Source organism: Lolium rigidum, chromosome 5, assembly GCF_022539505.1.
Source record: "Lolium rigidum isolate FL_2022 chromosome 5, APGP_CSIRO_Lrig_0.1, whole genome shotgun sequence".
NCBI lineage: Eukaryota > Viridiplantae > Streptophyta > Magnoliopsida > Poales > Poaceae > Lolium > Lolium rigidum.
The window spans coordinates 155,325,729-155,345,259 of record NC_061512.1 but is presented as its reverse complement, the minus strand read 5'-3'; positions in this window follow the sequence as shown (position 1 = coordinate 155,345,259).

Here is a 19,531-nt window from a genome sequence, read left to right as displayed (position 1 = left end):
AATGCACATATGTGCATATGGCCAAAAATATAAATTTGAGCCAAAGGCCATCAAACTTGTTTCCATTGCTTGGATTGTTTTCCTATACCCTATTAAACCTCAACCACATCAAGGGGATCAAGAAAAACCAAATCAAAAAGAAAATAAGAAGATTTCCCAAATACACCTATGTGGTTATGGCCATTTTTACAAATCTTGAACCTAGACCTTTATGGCTTGCACCATTAGTTGTGTTTGGTTACTAAACACATATAAACACCTTTGGAATCAAACAAACTCAAATCAAATCAAATTTGAAGGAAATATGAGCTCACATGCACTAATGGTCATTTGGCCACATTATAAAATGTTACCCACTTTGTACCCCTGGTTTTGACTTTTCCTAAACCAACCTTGACCAACTCTTGCCATGTCATCCAAGACCTCATGAAGGTGAACAACTTTCATGTTGACCACCATATCTCATGTTGACTAGGTTGACCAGAATAGAGGAGACAAGTGGCAACTTTGAAACAATAAGAAGATCATCCCCATTTTGAAATTTCACAAACCAACTTCATTTTGAACACCACCACCACCATTCTACTTCAAATAATTTATGAACACAACCCACCAAAATTCATGCAAAAATTCAAAAATAAGTTTCTTTCGGGCAATTCACCAAACACCTTGCAGGCAGTGGATATAGTTGAGCCCATACTGATTTGTGGTTGGACTTGGTCCAAGCCTGGCCCCTCTCTGCACCCCTGGAGCCCCCTCTCACTTCCCCAGACCAGTACCACCTCTTGTCAGCCCCTCCACTTGACCAAATCGACGAGAGCATGACCATGCCGTGGCATGGCATGGCCAGCTCCGTGCCATCGCCCTCACCTCTCCACCGCAACCTGCTCCACCATGTCACACCACTCCCTCTCACTCCCCTGCATCTGCTCGTGCACGCCCTGGACCAAGACGACGTCGACATTGACCGGGCCACGCGCGCCCAGACACGCCCACGCCGCCCAGAGCGCGCCAGGACATGTCCCTGGACGCGACAGGACGCCGCCGTGCCCCGTCGCCTCACGCTTCCCCTCGCCCTCTCCGAGCGCCAGTCGCCTCGCTGTTGACCCACCAACCTCCCAGACACCGCCATTGGACCGCTCGATGACTGTGGCCGACGCCACCATCGATGACCTCCGCCGGTACCCGTGACAGACATGACGACCTCCTGCTCGCGTCACTGCACGGTTTTCCTCGCCATCAAGCTCTCCGTGCTCGCAAGGACGTCGCCAACGCACCTGCGTCAGTGTCCGAGCCAGGCCGCCCCTGTAGCGACGTCGCCATGGACGACTTGAGCCACCGCCTCGGCCTCGAGCGCCAACTATAAAAGGAGACCCTCCCTTGCATTTCTCTTCACACCATCTTGCTCCCCACCTTCTTCTCACTCTCCTCGACCACCTCCCCTCTTCGATTAGTCACCAGCGCCGCCCAATTTCGCCGGAGTAGCCCGCCGGTACCGCAGACGCTCGCCGTCGATTTCCGCCACCCCCGGAGTTCCCACTGCTACCATCGAGCTCGCCGTCGTCGACCACGTCGAACGCCGCCGACGCCCCGCCTCGCCGGAGCCCAGGGTCGCCGCCGACCCCCTACCTCCGCCGTGGCCGCCGCTGTCTCTCGTCGACGACGACGACGCACCTCGTCCGTCGATCGCCGTCCTAATCCAACGGCCCCCGATCAAAGGTACCCCTTCGGGTTTTAAAACCCGCTGACAAGCGGGGGCCACCGTCAGGCGGCCCGCTGCGTGCGTGGCATGCTAGCTGGGCCGGCCCAACTCTTTCCCCCTCTCACTGGCCCATTTCTTTTCCCGCGCGAGCCCACTCATTTGAATGTGAATATTTCGAATTAAATCAAATTCTTCTCAGATACTGTTTTGAAAATTAAATAGAATAAAATCTACCAAACCAAATTGAACAAATTTTATATATTTGGAAACCTTGTTAAATTATCTATAAGACTACACTGGCCTCAACTTTAGATTTATTATAGAATTCAAATGATAAAAATAACAAGGCAGGGACTTTTCTGCCTTAGATTAATTCTTAAAAATCAACCAAAAATGCTTTTGAGTTGATTCCAACTCCTATAATTCACATTTCACTTACACTAATTGTTTCTGCAAAGATATGCCATGCTTACCTTGAATGATCATGGCCTAGTTTAATTAAAGGACTTTATGGCTATTTCTAGTCAAAAATATTGTCCAAAACTATTAAGAAATCTTATGAGAGAGTTTCTCTCATTTAAATCTGGTCACCACCAATTCCAAATGAAGTAGAGACTCTGGTCATTTAGGTCTCATAGGAATTATGGTGATATTAAATCTTTGCTATACTAGAATTAAAAGGTATGAGAGTTTCCCTCTCATTTAAATCTTGTCTCAACTAATTCAACATGAGGTAGATACCATGGTTAGCTAAATCTCATATTGAATTAGTTGAGGATATTAAATCATTAGTAGGTGGTATTAAACTATAGGAGGTGTAGCCTCTCAATTGAATACTTACCCAAGGGATTCAATGAGAATTAATAACACATGTAGTAATAATCCATAGGTTCTTACTTAAAAATATTCAATCATTTTAATAGTAGTATTTAAACTATTTAAGGCTACTTATTAAATCTTATGAGATGTAGTGGTCTCATTTAAATCTTGCCTCAACTAAGTTAATATGGGGTATAGACTATGGTCAATTTTAAACTCATATCAAATTAGTTGATAATATTAAATCATTAATCATGAGTAATAAAAAGGCATGAGGTGGTGTGCCTTATTTAAATCACTTCCAAATTGATACTTGTGAAGAGGTTGACTTTAGTCAATCTAGGTCACATCTTATTCATGAAGGAAATTAAATCTTAATAATATTTAATGAGAGGAAATTATTTCCTCTCGAGAATTAAACAGAAACTCTAATTAATATTTATAATGAGAGGAAATTATTTTTCTTAAGGATAGAATTAAATCAACTCACCTAATAAGCATGATGAGTGATAGCTGAGTAGGAGTAATTTATGTGGGTGCTTAGTCTAGTACTTAGGCTTTGTGTGGTAATTGAGTGTATTGTACTCGTATTTAGACGCTAGTACCGAGGAGTACACCGAGGAGGAGGAGGACTACTTTGAAGAGGAAGAGAACTTTGATCACTACTCCAACCAAGGCAAGCTATTATCAATGCAAGCTAGACTGATGCAAGTTATATTGTGGCCAGCTAATATTACTGCAAAGTGCAAAGCTCTACTAGAGCAAGGCACACTCACCCATTTACTTTATGCTTCAGGATCCCATCCCAAGTTTTATTCTTGCAAGCTTTTACTTTGATTATTATAACTTGCTTTTATAGTTAACTTTGGTCTAGAGATAGAATACTACGGGAGTATCAAATTTAGCCTAGAGCAATGAAAGCTAGATAGCACCCCTCATGATTAGTTGCTAGTGCTAACAAATAAAATTGACTACTCTAGATGGGAACTTGTGAAATGAAATGACTTTGAAAACCTTGGAATGATGAGTCATTCTATTGAAAGATTTTGAAGGAGAATGTGACTTGTGAATGACATGGTGAACTTTACAAAAACTGATGGTTGGGTTCGGATGCGATACCATTCCAATTTTGCAAGTACCCCCACAATACCCGACATGGGTAAGGGCTTAACTAGAAATTTATGTGCTTTAGTATGGGTTCCCTCTAAACAAGCGTCATCGGGGTTATGCCGAGGGCTGCCTCTACAAAAGAAATGATGGGATATGACGTGAATGAGGTGAATTGTCCGGCCCAAGCCCTGTGCGGTTCCGGGTTAACAGGTTGGTTTTCACCGGGAGGCCAAGCTCATGGGGAGAGGTGCCTGTACTAGAGTATATAAGTGAAAGGTTATGGTTGGTAGTCCGCATACGGAGTATGATAAATCAGGGCCAGTTAACCCTGACGGATTATTGCAAATATTGTGGCACAAGTGTACGACCTCTGCAGAGTGTAGAACTATTCGAATAGCCGTGTCCACGGTTACGGACGATTGGAAAGGCCATACTGTTCCGTCATCAGACCATTTTCAAAAATGTGACATGTGAAGGTTGACTTGTGATTTGAACTTGAAATGGTGACTTTGACTTGAATCACAACAGAGTTGTGGGAATGACACTAATGTTCCCACTTGAGTTAGTTAGCAAAGGAAGAAGCTTTTTACTAAACGCTTATGAAATAAAATTGGCTTTATGCAAATAAACTTAGAGCTTAGCACCCCCTTACTATAGTTGATAGTGCTTACATTAGTATTAGTTTGCGAGTACTTTAAAGTACTCATGGCTTTGTCCCTGGCTATTCAAATGGCCAGACTATGAAGGAGAACAGCGGTACGAGGAAGATGGACAGCAGGACGTCTACGACAACTAGGATCACTCCTGACGTCAACAGTTGCTCGTGGAATAGATGGACCGCAACCGTTACTTCGCTTCCGCTATGTGTTCTGTAATAGGATCTCTAGATCCACTATGATGTATTAAGACTGGATCATGTGATCCCTCTATGTAAGACAATTATGGGTTGTAATGAATGATGTGTTGTGATATCAATCTATTATGTCTCGCAAAAACAATATTCCTGGGATTGCGATGAATGGCATAATAGGCATCTGGACTTAAAAATCCGGGTGTTGACAACTTGTAACATGTATATCTCATGGATATTTGTCAACATAGAGTAATATAACAAGTGCAATAAGTAAACATGTAAGAATCAATGCACACAGTTAACACAAGTGTTTGCTTCTAAGATAGAAAGAAGTAGGTAGACTGACTCAACATAAAGTAATAGAATGGCCCTTCGCAGAGGGAAGCATGGATTACTATTTTTGTGCTAGAGCTTTTGTTTTGAAAACATAGAAACAATTTTGTCAACGGTAGTAATAATTCATATGTGCTATGCATAATACTTCCTACAAGTTTCAAGCCTCATGCATAGAATACCAATAGTGCCCGCACCTTGTCCTAATTAGCTTGGATTACATGGATTATCATTGCATAACATATGTTTCAACCAAGTGTCACAAAGGGGTACCTCTATGCCGCATGTACAAAGGTCCAAGGAGATCAATTGCATTTGATTTCTCTTTTTTAATAGATCTCAACTTAAGACATCCATACTGGGACAACATAGACAATAGATAATGGACTCCTCTTTTAATGCTTAAGCATTCAACAACAGATAATATTCTCATAAGAGAGTGAGGATGTATGTCCAAACTGAAAACTTCCACCATGATACATGGCTTTGGTTAGCGGCCCAATGCTCTTCTCTAACATATGCATACTCAAACCATTTGATCATGACATCACCCTTACTTCAGACAAGACGAACATGCATAGCATCTCACATGATATCCAACAAAGGTAAAAAGTTGATGGCGTCCCCAGAAACATGGTTACCGCTCAACAAGCAACTTATAAGAAATAAGACACATAACTACATATTCATCACCACAATAGTTTTTAAGCTATTTGTCCCATGACCTATATATTGCAAAGATAAAGGAATGAAATTTTAAAGGTAGCACTCAAGTAATTTACTTTGGAATGACCGAAATACCACGTAGTAGGTAGATATGGTGGACACAAATGGCATGGGTTTTGGCTCAAGGTGTTTGGATGCACGAGAAGCATTTCCTCTCAGTACAAGGCTTTGGGCTAGCAAGGTTGTTTGAAGCAAACACAAGTATGAACAGGTACATCAAAACTTACACAAGAACATATTGCAAGCATTATAAGACTCTACATTGTCTTCCTTGTTGTTCAAACACTTTACCAGAAAATATCTAGACCTTAGAGAGACCAATCATGGAAACCAATTTTCAACCAGCTCTACTGTAGTTCTCCACTAATAGATTAAACTACGTGATGCAATAGCTTAAACATGATTGATTACGCGTGATGCACACGTCCGTTGGGAACCCCAAGAGGAATGTGTGATGCGCACAGTAGCAAGTTTTCCCTCAGAAAGAAACCAAGGTTATCGAACCAGTAGGAGTCAAGGAGCACGTGAAGGTTGTTGGTGGAGGAGTGTAGTGCGGCGCAACACCAGTGAAACCGGCGCCAACATGGAACCTGCACAACACAATCAAGATACTTTGCCCCAACGTAACAGTGAGGTTGTCAATCTCACCGGCTTGCTGAAAACAAAGGATTAAACGTATTGTGTGGAAGATGATGTTTGTTTGCAAAGAACATTAGAGAACAATGATTGCAGTAGATTGTATTCAGATGTAAAAGAATGGACCGGGGTCCACAGTTCAATAGTGGTGTCTCTCCAATAAGATAAATAACATGCTGGGTGAACAAATTACAGGTGAGCAATTGACAGATAAAGATTCAATACATATCATGATGGAGGCATGAACTCACTATCGAGCATAAATACCCCCTCTTGGAGTTACAACTATCAACTTGACCAGAGCCTCTACTAGCAACGGAGAGCATGCACGAACATAAACAACACATATATGATAGATTGATAATCAACTTGACATAATATTCTATATTCATCGGATCCCGCCAAACACAACATGTAGCATTACAAATAGATGATCTTGATCATGTTAGGCAGCTCACAAGATCTAAACATGATAGCACAAGAGGAGAAGACAACCAACTAGCTACTCGCTATGGACCCATAGTCCAAGGATGAACTACTCACGCATCAATCCGGAGGCGGGCATGGTGATGTAGAGCCCTCCGGTGATGATTCCCCTCTCCGGCAGGGTGCCGGAGGCGATCTCCTGAATCCCCCGAGATGGGATTGGCAGCGGCGGCGTCTCTGGAAGGTTTTTCGTACCGTGGCTCTCGGTACAGGGGTATTCGCGATGAAGGCTTTAAGTAGGCGGAAGGGTAGGTCAGGAGGCGGCGCGAGGGGCCCACACCATAGGGCGGCACATGCCCCCCTAGGCCGCGCGGCCCTATGGTGGCGGCGCCTCGTCGCCCCACTTCGTTATCCCTTCGGTCTTCCGGAAATTTCGTGGAAAAATAAGACCCTTGGCGTTGATTTCGTCCAATTCCGAGAATATTTCCTTTGTAGGATTTCTGAAACCAAAAACAGCAAAAAACAGCAACTGGCGCTTCGGCATCTTGTTAATAGGTTAGTGCTAGAAAATGCATAATAATGATGTAAAGTATGTATAAAACATGTGAGTATTGTCAGAAAAGTAGCATGGAACATAAGAAATTATAGATACGTTTGAGACGTATCAATGATCTATGAGAGCTCAAAACATTTGCCAAGTATCAAGTTATTCAAAACCATATGAAGCATTTTCTGATTCCAACAAAATAACAATAAGTGAAGCGATCAACTTTCGCCGTTGAACATTAAAAGTAAAAATGAAGAACACCAGTGTTCATATGAAAAAGCGGAGTGTGTCTCTCTCCCACACAAGAATTGCTAGGATCCAACTTTATTCAAACCAAAACGAAAATAAAAGCAAACAGACGCTCCAAGTAAAGAACTTAAGATGTGATGGAATAAAAATATAGTTTCACTAGAAGTGACCTAATAAATTGTCGATGAAGAAAGGGATGCCTTGGGCATCCCCAAGCTTAGATGCTTGAGTCTTCTTGAAATATGCAGGGATGAACCACCGAGGCATCCCCAAGCTTAGACTTTTCACTCTTCTTGATCATATTTTATTATCCTCTTCTCTTGATCCTTGAAAACTTCCTCCACACCAAACTTTAAGCAAACTCATTAGAAGGTTAGTGCATAATTAAAAATTCACATATTCAGAGGTGACATAATCATTCTTAACACTTCTGGACATTGCACAAAGCTACTGAAAGTTAATGGAACAAAGAAATCCATTCAACATAGCAAAAGAGGCAATGCGAAATAAAAGACAAAATCTGTTAAAACAGAACAGTCCGTAAAGACGAATTTTCCAGAGGCACCTAACTTGCTCAGACGGAAAAACTCAAAACTAATGAAAGTTGCGTACATATCTGAGGATCACGCACGTAAATTGGCAGATTTTTTTGATTTTTCTACAGAGATATCTACGCAAATTCGTGACAGACAGCAATTCTGTTTCTGCGCAGCAATCCAAATCTAGCATCAACTTTACCATAGAGACTTTACTTGGCACAAAAAACATGATAAGGAGAGGTTGCTACAGTAGTAACAATTTCCAAGACTCAACAATACAGTAGTAAAATAAAACATGAGTTATCTCCCAAGAAGTGCTTTTCTTTAACGCCTTTCAGCTAGGCGCAGAAAGTGCAAATCATTATCAAGAGATGAAGAATCAACATCATAATTTTTCTTACAAACACAACTTGTTGCAGAGGGTACCTTAGATGCTCCATTATCCAAATTTCCCATGGTGGTGCTAGGGGTTTTATCAATTTTAGGCCTATAATAATTCTTTGGTTTAGGCACCTTAGAGACATACATGAATTTTTGCTCTTTACCCACATAACCTTTCTCCTTAAACTTAAGAGAAGAAAAGGTTGAACCCAAGGTTCCCATAGCTTTTTCAAGTTCACTAATCCTATTGGTTTGATTATCATGGATAACACAAGTTTCTAGGATAGCAATTCTTTCATCAATTCCTCCTAGGGATTTATAAAGTTTATCAGTATTATCAAGTAATATTCCCAATTTAGTCTCAACACTTGGAAATTTTTTCTCTATGGCTTCCAACTTTTTCATGACATCCTCAAGAGAGATTTCAATTTTAACTTCATTAACAGGTGGTATTCCAACTAGACTCTCAATGATGCAACTAGCTTCTAAAGCAGGAGTACCTAGGAAATTACCTCCCGAAAGAGTATCAAGAACATACCTATTCCAGCTAGATAGGCCAACATAAAAGTTCCTAAGAAGGATAATAGTGGAGTGTTTCTTAATGCACCTATGATGAGCATTACTAATTCTGTACCAAGCATCTTTAAAACTTTCTCCACCTTGTTGCTTAGAAGAACGGACTTCAACTTCATGATTACTCATTTTAGCAGTAGTAAAAGTAAACTAAGCAAACAGAATAAAATAAAGTAAAGACAAGTAACTAATTTTTTGTGTTTTGATATAGAGCAAGTAACCAATACAGAAAGTAAAGCAACTATTTTTTTTGTCTTTTTGATATAGAGCAAACAAGACAGTAAATAAAATAAAGTAAAGCAAGGCTAAAACAAAGTAAAGAGATTGGATGTGGAAGACTCCCCTTGCAGCGTGTCTTGATCTCCCCGGCAACGGCTGATACATCTCCAACGTATCTATAATTTCTTATGTTCCATGCTACTTTATTGATGATATCCACATGTTTTATGCACACTTTATGTCATATTCGTGCATTTTCTGGAACTAACCTATTAACAAGATGCCGAAGTGCCGTTCCTCGTTTTCCGCTGTTTTTGGTTTCGGAAATCCTAGTAACGAAATATTCTCGGAATTGGACGAAATCAACGCCCGGGTTCCTATTTTGCCCGGAAGCATCCGTAACACCCGAGAGTCGCCAGAGGGGGGCCACACAGGCCCCAGATGATAGGCCGGCGCGGCCCAGGCCCTGGCCGCGCCGCCTTATGGTGTCATCGCCCCTTCGACCTTCTGACGCCGCCCTTTCGCCTATTTAAAGGTCCTGACCTAAAACCCCGATACGAATAAGCCACGGTACGCGAAACCTTCCAGAGCGGCCGCCATCGCGAAGCCAAGATCTGGGGGACAGGAGTCTCTGTTCCGGCACGCCGCCGGGACGGGGAAGTGCCCCCGGAAGGCTTCTCCATCGACACCGCTGCCATCTCCATCGCCATCTTCATCAACTCTGCCGCTCCCATGAGGAGGGAGTAGTTCTCCATCGAGGCTCGGGGCTGTACCGGTAGCTATGTGGTTCATCTCTCTCCTATGTACTTCAATACAATAATCTCATGAGCTGCCCTACATGATTGAGATTCATATGATGATGCTTGTAATCTAGATGTCATTATGCTAGTCAAGTGGGTTTTACTTATGTGATCTCCGGAGACTCCTTGTCCCACGTGTGTAAAGGTGTTATCACCAGAATTTGACCAAGTCAGAGGTGGGCCGCGATCAAGATGGACGTGAAGATTGCACATGGAAGAAATACGGGAGTCGGCCTTGTGTACCAAGTTTGGGCTAAAACGGCCCGTGTATCTGTAACATATTAGGATACGTGTCGCGTAGAAGTTAGAATCTATCTCGTGCACGGTTTAGTGCACGCCCACATTAGAAAGTCCCCTGGACTATAAATATGTACCTAGGGTTTATGGAATAAACAACAACCAACGTTCAACACAAACCAATCTCGGCGCATCGCCAACTCCTTCGTCTCGAGGGTTCCTCCGGTAAGCACCATGCTGCCTAGATCGCATCTCGCGATCTAGGCAGCACGAGCCTGCCTAGTTGTTCACGCGTTGCTCGTACTCGAAGCCTTTTTGATGGCGAGCAACGTAGTTATCATAGATGTGTTAGGGTTAGCATTGTTCCTAGTATCATATGCTGTCGTAGTGCAACCCTTGCGCATCTAGCCGTCCCTGTACCTCATCATGGGTGCAGGGGCGGCACCCCGCTTGATCGTTATTTAGTAGATCTGATCCGTTACGATCGCTCCTTGGTTCACCAAGGATTAGTTTAATATCTGCAATAGTTAGGCCTTACAAAGGGTTGGAGGATCCAGCGGCATGTAGGGTGTAGTTTGCTGCCCCTAGACAGGACGTTCCGAGGATCAACCTAGTGTTGGTTTTTAGGCCTTGTCTAGGGCTGGCTTACGATCACCGTGCGTGAGCGCGAGGCCCAATCGTGAGTAGGACGATCCGATTATGCGGTGAAAACCCCGGATCGTCGTGGATCTCATATGCTTTATCTTGATCAAGCAGGACCACCATATATTCGGCCACCTTGGACGAATCATGGGTGGATCGGCTCCATGAGCCGATCCACGGGATAACCTCGAGAGCCGATCGAGGCTCGATTTAACGTGTACGTGTGTGCCCTGCAAGAAACTAAGCGAGGCATCATCCACACCTTCCTGACCAGGTATAGGTCAGGTGGCACGCCCTTGCAATTTGCATCGGCGCGCGACCAGGAGGCTTTGCGGGCCGTCGCTCTGAGGGACTGGGGCCAGCCACAGCCCTAGTTGTTCCCGGCTCTACGGTGTTGGCCAGTCGCTGCCCGCCGGTGGGTTTCTGACGCCAACACATTCTGGCACGCCCGGTGGGACAATCTTCAACATCCACGACATCCACCACATCGCCATCTACATCCGAGATGGCGGAAGAGACTCCGGTCACTTACGAGGACCTCACTCGGCGAGCTCAAGAAGAAGTATGACGAGGCCAAGGTCCTCCTCGAAGCCGACCTCATCGGCTCTTTCCACGGGACCCGCTCCCATGGCATCGGATGGAAGGGGTTCTCACCCGAAGGCGCGCTTGATGGAGTGGACCTATCCACCCCGTCAGAAGAACGCACCAGGTCGCTGCGTCAGGAGATCAACTTCATGGTGGCTCATTCACTGCACCGCCACTCTGAGAGCCTGGTGAACACATTGGAGCGCGTCGCTCTTCGCGTGATCCAGGAAATCATGAGCCATCAGTACTCTCCGTCAGGACCAGCTCTCGGGACGCATCAAGGAGAGTTGCCACTCCAGTCCCGTCCGCCGCTGCCACATGCGTTGGCAGCACCAGCTGAAGTGCCGGCTACACCGGCATTCGTCGTCTACAAGATCGGTGGTGACCCTAGTGACTACCAGTTCTTGGCTGAGGCGCCCAAGGAGATCCCGCACGGATACGCATGCGCATACGTGCCAGACTGCAGCACCTGGGCACCCTCGAACCAGGTTGCAACAGCGGGGACTTCGGAACAACGGGAGGAACGTCGGAAACGAGCTCGAGAAGCAGACGTGGCTAGCTAAATACGCCACCCCGACAAAACTCCAGAGCCCAGCTCCTGCAGTTGGCTCAGAACCGGAAAAACAAGCATGGCTGGTTAAATACGCCACTCCGGCGAATCTTCAAGGTTCGGCACCTGCAGCCATCACCGCGGATCAGATTTGTACGATCCTGAAAGATCAGTTCGGCATGATGCCGAAAAGGAAGACGATCGGCTATACCAAGCCGTACCCCAACGGGTACGAATTGATCCCGCTACCACCCAAATATCGGCTCCCGGACTTCACAAAGTTCAGCGGATCAGATGGTTCCAGCTCCATCGAGCATGTGAGCCGATATTTGGCGCAGCTGGGCATGATCTCGGCGTCAGACGAGCTGCGCGTGAGGTACTTCTCACAGTCCCTCACAGGATCGGCTTTCGGTTGGTACACGTCGCTGCCACCGAACTCAGTCCAGACTTGGAAGCAGCTGGAAGAACGGTTCCATGAGCAATATCACTCCGAGGTTTCCGAGGCTGGCATTGCCGATTTGGCACAAGTACGACAGAAGCGCGGGGAAACAGTGTCGGAATACATCCAGCGTTTCAGGACCGTTAGGAACCGATGCTATTCGGTTCACGTAAGCGAAAAAGAAGCAGTCGAGTTGGCGGTGGTGGGTCTATCATCATCGATCAAGGACGTGGCCGCCCAAGCGGACTACCCTTCATTAGCACACATGGTGCAGAAGCTGTCAGCATATGAACAGCGCCACCCGGATGTCTACCAGGACAAATTCAAGCGCGTGGTCACCATGGTTGACGCAGGCGAAGATGAAGGCGCTATGGGAGACCAAGAAATAGCAGTGGCTGAGTGGACTCGGGGAGGAACCCCCGTGTCCTGCAAATGGGTAAAGCCACCAGGGCCGCCCAGGGGATTTGATTTTGACGTGACCAAGACGGAGCAAATCTTCGACCTCCTGCTCAAGGAGAAACAGTTGACGATCCCTGAAGGTCTCAAGTTCCCCACGGCGCAAGAGCTGAACGGAAAGCCATACCGCAAATGGCACAACTCGCTCTCCCATGCCACCAACGACCGCAGGGTGTGGCGTCGGCCACATCCAAGCGGCGATAGAGAAGGGGCGTCTAATTTTCAACCAGTACGCTATGAAGGTCGACACCCAACCCTTCCCCGCCGTTAACATGGTGGAAGTCACCTTCCCCGAGGGTTGCCGGACAGGTCCCTCGTTCGGCATCAACATGGTAGGACCCGGGAACCACTGCGGCAAAGATGGAGATGAGAGCAGCTGCTCTCGGAGCAAGGACACGAGGGGGCCGCTCCATGCGATCGGCTCCGCCAAGATGGCAAGCGCTACGTCACGGAGGGGAAGTGAAGAACATAAGATATCAACGACCCCTCTCTGATCACCTCCTCAACAAGTATGTGAGTCAGTACGACCAACGCCGGCAACACGGCGACGATGATGAGAGAGACCGTCTGGCTAGAGGAGCCAGAAGATATCGTCGGCACGATCACAATGAGGAGGAGCACGAGCGCCGTGCCACGGAAAAGCCAAGGGAGCAAGATGACAACGCCAGGCACTGGGACTGCCCCTTCTTAAGACACTGCTGGGATTCAGGAATGAGCCGATTGCCAACAATCGGCAACTGCCCAGAATGCAACCGGAAGAAGAAGGAAGCAGCCAACGTGTCCGTATTCGAGCGTTTAGGGCCTCTCCCACCACAAAGCAAACGCGCTGAGTCCCCTCGCTGGGCAGATCTCGAGGATTCAGAAGACGAGGGACAAGAAGAGGAAGAAGACAGGTACCACCGTCCAAGGTGGTGCCCTGACGGACTCAGCCATTCACAAAGCGCAGGGTTCAGCGATTGCGCGGCTTGGAGGAAGCCGAGAGGTTATACTTGCATACGCTAAGGAAGGCACGACCTGATCTGGCTGCGAAAGTTCAGCGAACCCTGGATGAGGAGGGACTGCCGCAACGAAAAGAGTGGCGCCCCAAGCAAAGGAAAGCCGATGATGAAACATCGGCTGGCACAAACATGGTGCTCGTTCGTCCGGCAAGGTGTGGAGCTCCACGACCACACGACGCAACCGAGGCGGACAACAGCAAACGCACCAACGTGATAAAGTCAGAGATTGGGCTGGTTCTATCCACCGGCCTGGACGAGTAGCAAGACTACGTCAATAAGCAAACATGGCGAGGCTGATCCTTGCGATCGGCCCCTTACTGAGCAAGCAACGTGGAGGCCGATTCCAGCAATCGGCCAAAATTATCCTCACCATCCATTTTGCCTGGGATCAACATTTGGCCCAACAGGGGCTACCTAAAGAGCCGATACCATCAATTCTTGACAGAATCGGCTCGGGGGGCACCTAGATGGGTGAAACATGAGGGTATGAGGTGACACTATCATATATGGGGGCCGACACACAAATCGGCCTAGAAAATCCTAAATTTTTTTGAGCACAGCCGATGCAGCAGACATCGACTTAAGGATATGAAAGCCGATGCAGGGCCATCGACTCAAGAGGAGTAACTGTTACGATCAGAGGGTCAGTGGAGCACGAAGGGAGATTTTAATGGAAGAACTCCTCAATGGAGTAGTTTAAAGGCTCGGATCCTCTCTTCAAGAAAAATGCCAAGAGCAGCCTGGACGTGCAGATCAGGTCAAGGATGGATTGCATTCGATCCGCCAAAGGAAAGGAGCCGATCTGACCAGCAGGGCGCTAAGAGCGGATTGGAGAAACTCGGGGGGCAGCTCGCCTTGAAGGCTCTCTTCTTTGGGAAGCTGATTTATGTGCAAATCGGCTGGTTCTGCATGAGTAAACCCAGGCTAATTCAGCTAAGTTACGCGTCCTCGTTTCTGTTTTTGCCTTGGCCAAGACTCGGGGGGCAGCAAGCCTGGTGGATATTTGATGTTGCTCTGTTTAAAGGACCGATGCGATGCTATCGGCTCATCACGCATTGGCAAAGGGAACGAATCGGCAAGGTCAGTAGAAGAGGGAATCGGCTCAATTAAACTCAGAAGAAATCGGCAAAATCAAATTGGGGAAAAGTTCTTCCTTAATAGGCGAGATTTCTTACATAAAGAGCTAATTGCTCTCAAAAGGAAATACTAGGGGATACATTGCCCCATCTACTACTACTGGCCCTATTCTAGAGGTCCTATCTACGGGCCATCACTGCCCTCGTCGTCGCCGTCGTCACTACCGTAGGCGCTGCTCCCGGCGGGCTCGTCGTCGCTCCAATGGCCGCCGACCGGGCCCTCGTTGTCTTCATCCTCTTCAGCGTCGTCCTCGTCGCTATCGAAGTCGCTAAGGTTGCCCGGCCAAGGGCAAAACCGCTTGGCCGGCGGCTCGTCGGAGGAGCTGTCGTCGTCGTCCTCCTCCTCCTCTTCCTCCTCCTTCACCCCCTCGGAGGAGGTGAAGTCATCCCAGGAGAAGCGATCGTCATCGCTCTCCTCCTCCGGTTCCCCGTTAGCGAGGAAGCGGAGGTCGCTTTCCCCGTCCGTTGAGGACTGGTCGTCCTCGGACCAGATGGAGAAGTCATGGTCTGACTCCTCCCCGGCCGCAATGGCGCGGCGGATGTTGGCCGCGTGAACCTCCGCCGGGTTCGGCTCCGGCGTCGGCTCGCGAGACGAAGAGGACTGGGTGGAAAGATCCGATGAAGCAGAGGAGGAAGAGGACATGGTGGCGCAGGAGGGCTTTTGGGGTGCTAGTGCGAAGGAGATGCAGAGGAGAACTGTTTGGGGCGGTTAAATAAAAGAGGGCATGGTAGAAATTCAATGCCACAGCAGTTTCCGAGGAGGTGGTGCCAAAACTGTCAAATCGTGCAGAGAAGTTGAGGAGGCAAGTTATCATGACTAGTTGAATGCCCGTGCGTTGCTACGGTCTAATAAAGTTATCATCATCCGACATATCCTTGCTCCCGATGCATATCACGTCAGACTTTTGAAATTCTTTCCTCTCCACACATTTAAAATAATGCACATGAAAATCGCATACTCATGCTTGTAAGTTTTGCTGATTGCGACCTCAATTTGTGTCACTTATGTTTAAGTATATCAGTGAAATATAGGCCTTTTACTTGTGAATATATATAGGATGTCTTTGTTCACCTATAACTTTCCACATTCTTTTATAACAGATAATTTGTCCGGTAAAAAAGCAAGAGACGGGGAAATCCATGTATGAACCGAATTTCAGGGAAATTCCATGAATGAAACGAATTTCGACGGTGTAAGTGTACATGTTGAGTGACCAGAATAAATAATAAATTTTCAGGGCACACCAAAGATTAAACTCATTGCTGCTATAAGATATATATGCTACCATACAGGGCACATGCTAAGCTAGGTGATGAAATCTCATGTTTTTTGCTGCCTACTCCCCACTATTGCATGAAAACACGAAAGTTCGCACTCAAAAATACTACTTCCATCCCAAAGCTTAAGGATTATACTTTTTTGACAAGTCAAACCAAGTAAAGTTTGACCAAAACTTTTTGAAGAATGTATCAACAAATATGATATTTTGTAGATACCATATGAAAATATATTTTATTATCTATATAATGATATTGATTATGTATTTTGGATGTTAATGATTTTCGGTAAAAACTTGGTCAAACTTGACATAGTTTGACTTTCTAAAAATAATACAAGCCTTAAGTTTTGGGATGGAGGTAGTATGAAGTACAAAAACAGAAAAGAAAAAGTCTAGAGTCCTCGGACAGTCATATTATGTAAATGATATTTATGCAAACTTGTAGTCTTGCACTTATGAAGATGTGGTGTTTTCCTCTTCCAACGTTGCGAACATAGTTCAGTTTTATTGTTCTTTCATCTTTAATGATGTTTAAAACTTGACTTTTTCATGATGAGATCAAAAAAGAAAAGAATAAGATGATGACACATATAAGTTCTGAAATAAATTATATAGTACCCATGCATTAATTATATTACTTCAGCAAAATTCATTGTTAATAATGGCACAGAAGGGCATCATTGTTGCCACACGATCTCCACTGCCCAGCCAGGGAAAATCCCATCAAATTTAGTCCACTCATATCCAGATACAACAATTTGAACGATCATACCTGTCAACGACTTTGATGTGGTGAACACGACAACACCAATGATCTGAACAAGAACTACGACGTGGTGTAACCTCCCCACATCTGCGGATCTCTTCTTCGCTGCCCTGTTGAACTACATCTTTAGCTTGGACATGTGCCGATGCGCGCGAGCCACGTAGAACCGGATATTTTGCTTTGCGTTCTTGCGGCACCCCACCTCCAGCCCTCAACAAAAATTGAGTGCATTAAAGCCTTGTGACATGCGCAAGTACTGGTCCTTGTGACATGATGGGGTCGCCAATGGTGTATTGATCTGTGTAATCTCCCGCATCCTGTCGGGTTGCACCAGTACTTGGTGGCGCTCCGGTCCACCGCGCCGATCTCCAAAGCACCACCCCGATCGCTAGCGACTCAAACACATGGTTGCCAAGGCTGACGCCAGTGCCGCCGCTCGGCACCATCACAAAAGCGTTGCATTTTACAGATTGTTTGCGCCGATCAAGAAAGATCCTTTTGTATATATAACAACATTGTATTTTGTGGGATTTTTTGTTTGGCGTGAGAAAAGAGACGAGCGGGGAGGAAGGATGGGATCCCGCTCCCTTTATTTGGCAATAATAATTTGGTTAGCGGAAATAAGGGGATCACATGCCAATTTTTATTTGAAGGCATGCTCCTTGTGTAAAACGGAAAGAGACGAGCGGGGAGGAAGAGGACGGGATCTCGGGTGTGTTTGGTTTGAGCCCAATAAGCCCTACCAATTTTTTTGGCATGACCAAATTTTTTGGTAAGGTTTTGTTGTTTTGTTTATAGCAGTTGTTCTTCCAAAATTTTGGTATACATAGTGGCTACGCTTTGGTTTGCAACCAAACTGATTTGGCATGCATCTACAACTCAAATTGGCTAGTGCTCTAATTTATTCCAATTCAATCAGTATAAATGGTAATGTAGTATTTTTTTTAAAGAATCCATGCAAGAAGAAAACAATCTTTAGCAAGAAGAATCATAAGCTGCACTATGTAGAACACCTAAGATAAAAAAGAACACACGTTTCCTACTGGAGTAGTTACTCTTCTCTTTATGGGATGTATTCCCTAGCAGTTAGCACGATGCTAGATTTACAAAAGAAAAGAAATAGAACGATGTATCGTTGTTGGCCTGGACTCTGGAGTAGTAAGAAAAAGAAAGCACTAAATACATGGAACACACCATGGAGGACTGGCAGGCGGGGCTGCCAATATTTTGGCGGAGGAATTCCGCGCTGTGACCTCACCCTCGCGCGGGCACAAATTGCACAGGTGGGCTCGGACACACTTTGGCCAGCTAAAGTATTGGTGTCATTCCAAACAGCGGGCGAGACGATTTTTTGGTATGGTACCTTTTGACTGTAATCCAAACAGATCGCTCGCTCCCTTTATTTGGCAGTAATGATTTGGTTAGCGGAAACAAGGGGATCACATGCCAATTTATTTGAAGACACCTTGTGTAAAAAAGGAAAGAGCCGATTACATCCTGATTTTGTTTTCGTGGACGGTAGGATAGACAATGGAAAAATCGGACGGACCAGATGCTCCCAATGACGACCATCAAACGCGTTGAGTGTCAAACGACCAACTCCCATTTAATAGTAAAGATGAAGAACTCTGCGACGGTTCTGCTCTGCCACGACATGACCCGACGAAGGAGAAGCGTAATGATTTTGGAAATGTTATTTCCAAAACCAGGGGGGCATGTGTTATCACCAGAATTTGACCAAGTCAGAGGTGGGCCGCGATCAAGATGGACGTGAAGATTGCACATGGAAGAAATACGGGAGTCGGCCTTGTGTACCAAGTTTGGGCTAAAACGGCCCGTGTATCTGTAACATATTAGGATACGTGTCGCGTAGAAGTTAGAATCTATCTCGTGCACGGTTTAGTGCACGCCCACATTAGAAAGTCCCCTGGACTATAAATATGTACCTAGGGTTTATGGAATAAACAACAACCAACGTTCAACACAAACCAATCTCGGCGCATCGCCAACTCCTTCGTCTCGAGGGTTCCTCCGGTAAGCACCATGCTGCCTAGATCGCATCTCGCGATCTAGGCAGCACGAGCCTGCCTAGTTGTTCACGCGTTGCTCGTGCTGAAGCCTTTTTGATGGCGAGCAACGTAGTTATCATAGATGTGTTAGGGTTAGCATTGTTCCTAGTATCATATGCTGTCGTAGTGCAACCCTTGCGCATCTAGCCGTCCCTGTACCTCATCATGGGTGCGGGGCGGCACCCGCTTGATCGTTATTTAGTAGATCTGATCCGTTACGATCGCTCCTTGGTTCACCAAGGATTAGTTTAATATCTGCAATAGTTAGGCCTTACAAAGGGTTGGAGGATCCAGCGGCATGTAGGGTGTAGTTTGCTGCCCCTAGACAGGACGTTCCGAGGATCAACCTAGTGTTGGTTTTTAGGCCTTGTCTAGGGCTGGCTTACGATCACCGTGCGTGAGCGTGAGGCCCAATCGTGAGTAGGACGATCCGATTATGCGGTGAAAACCCCAGATCGTC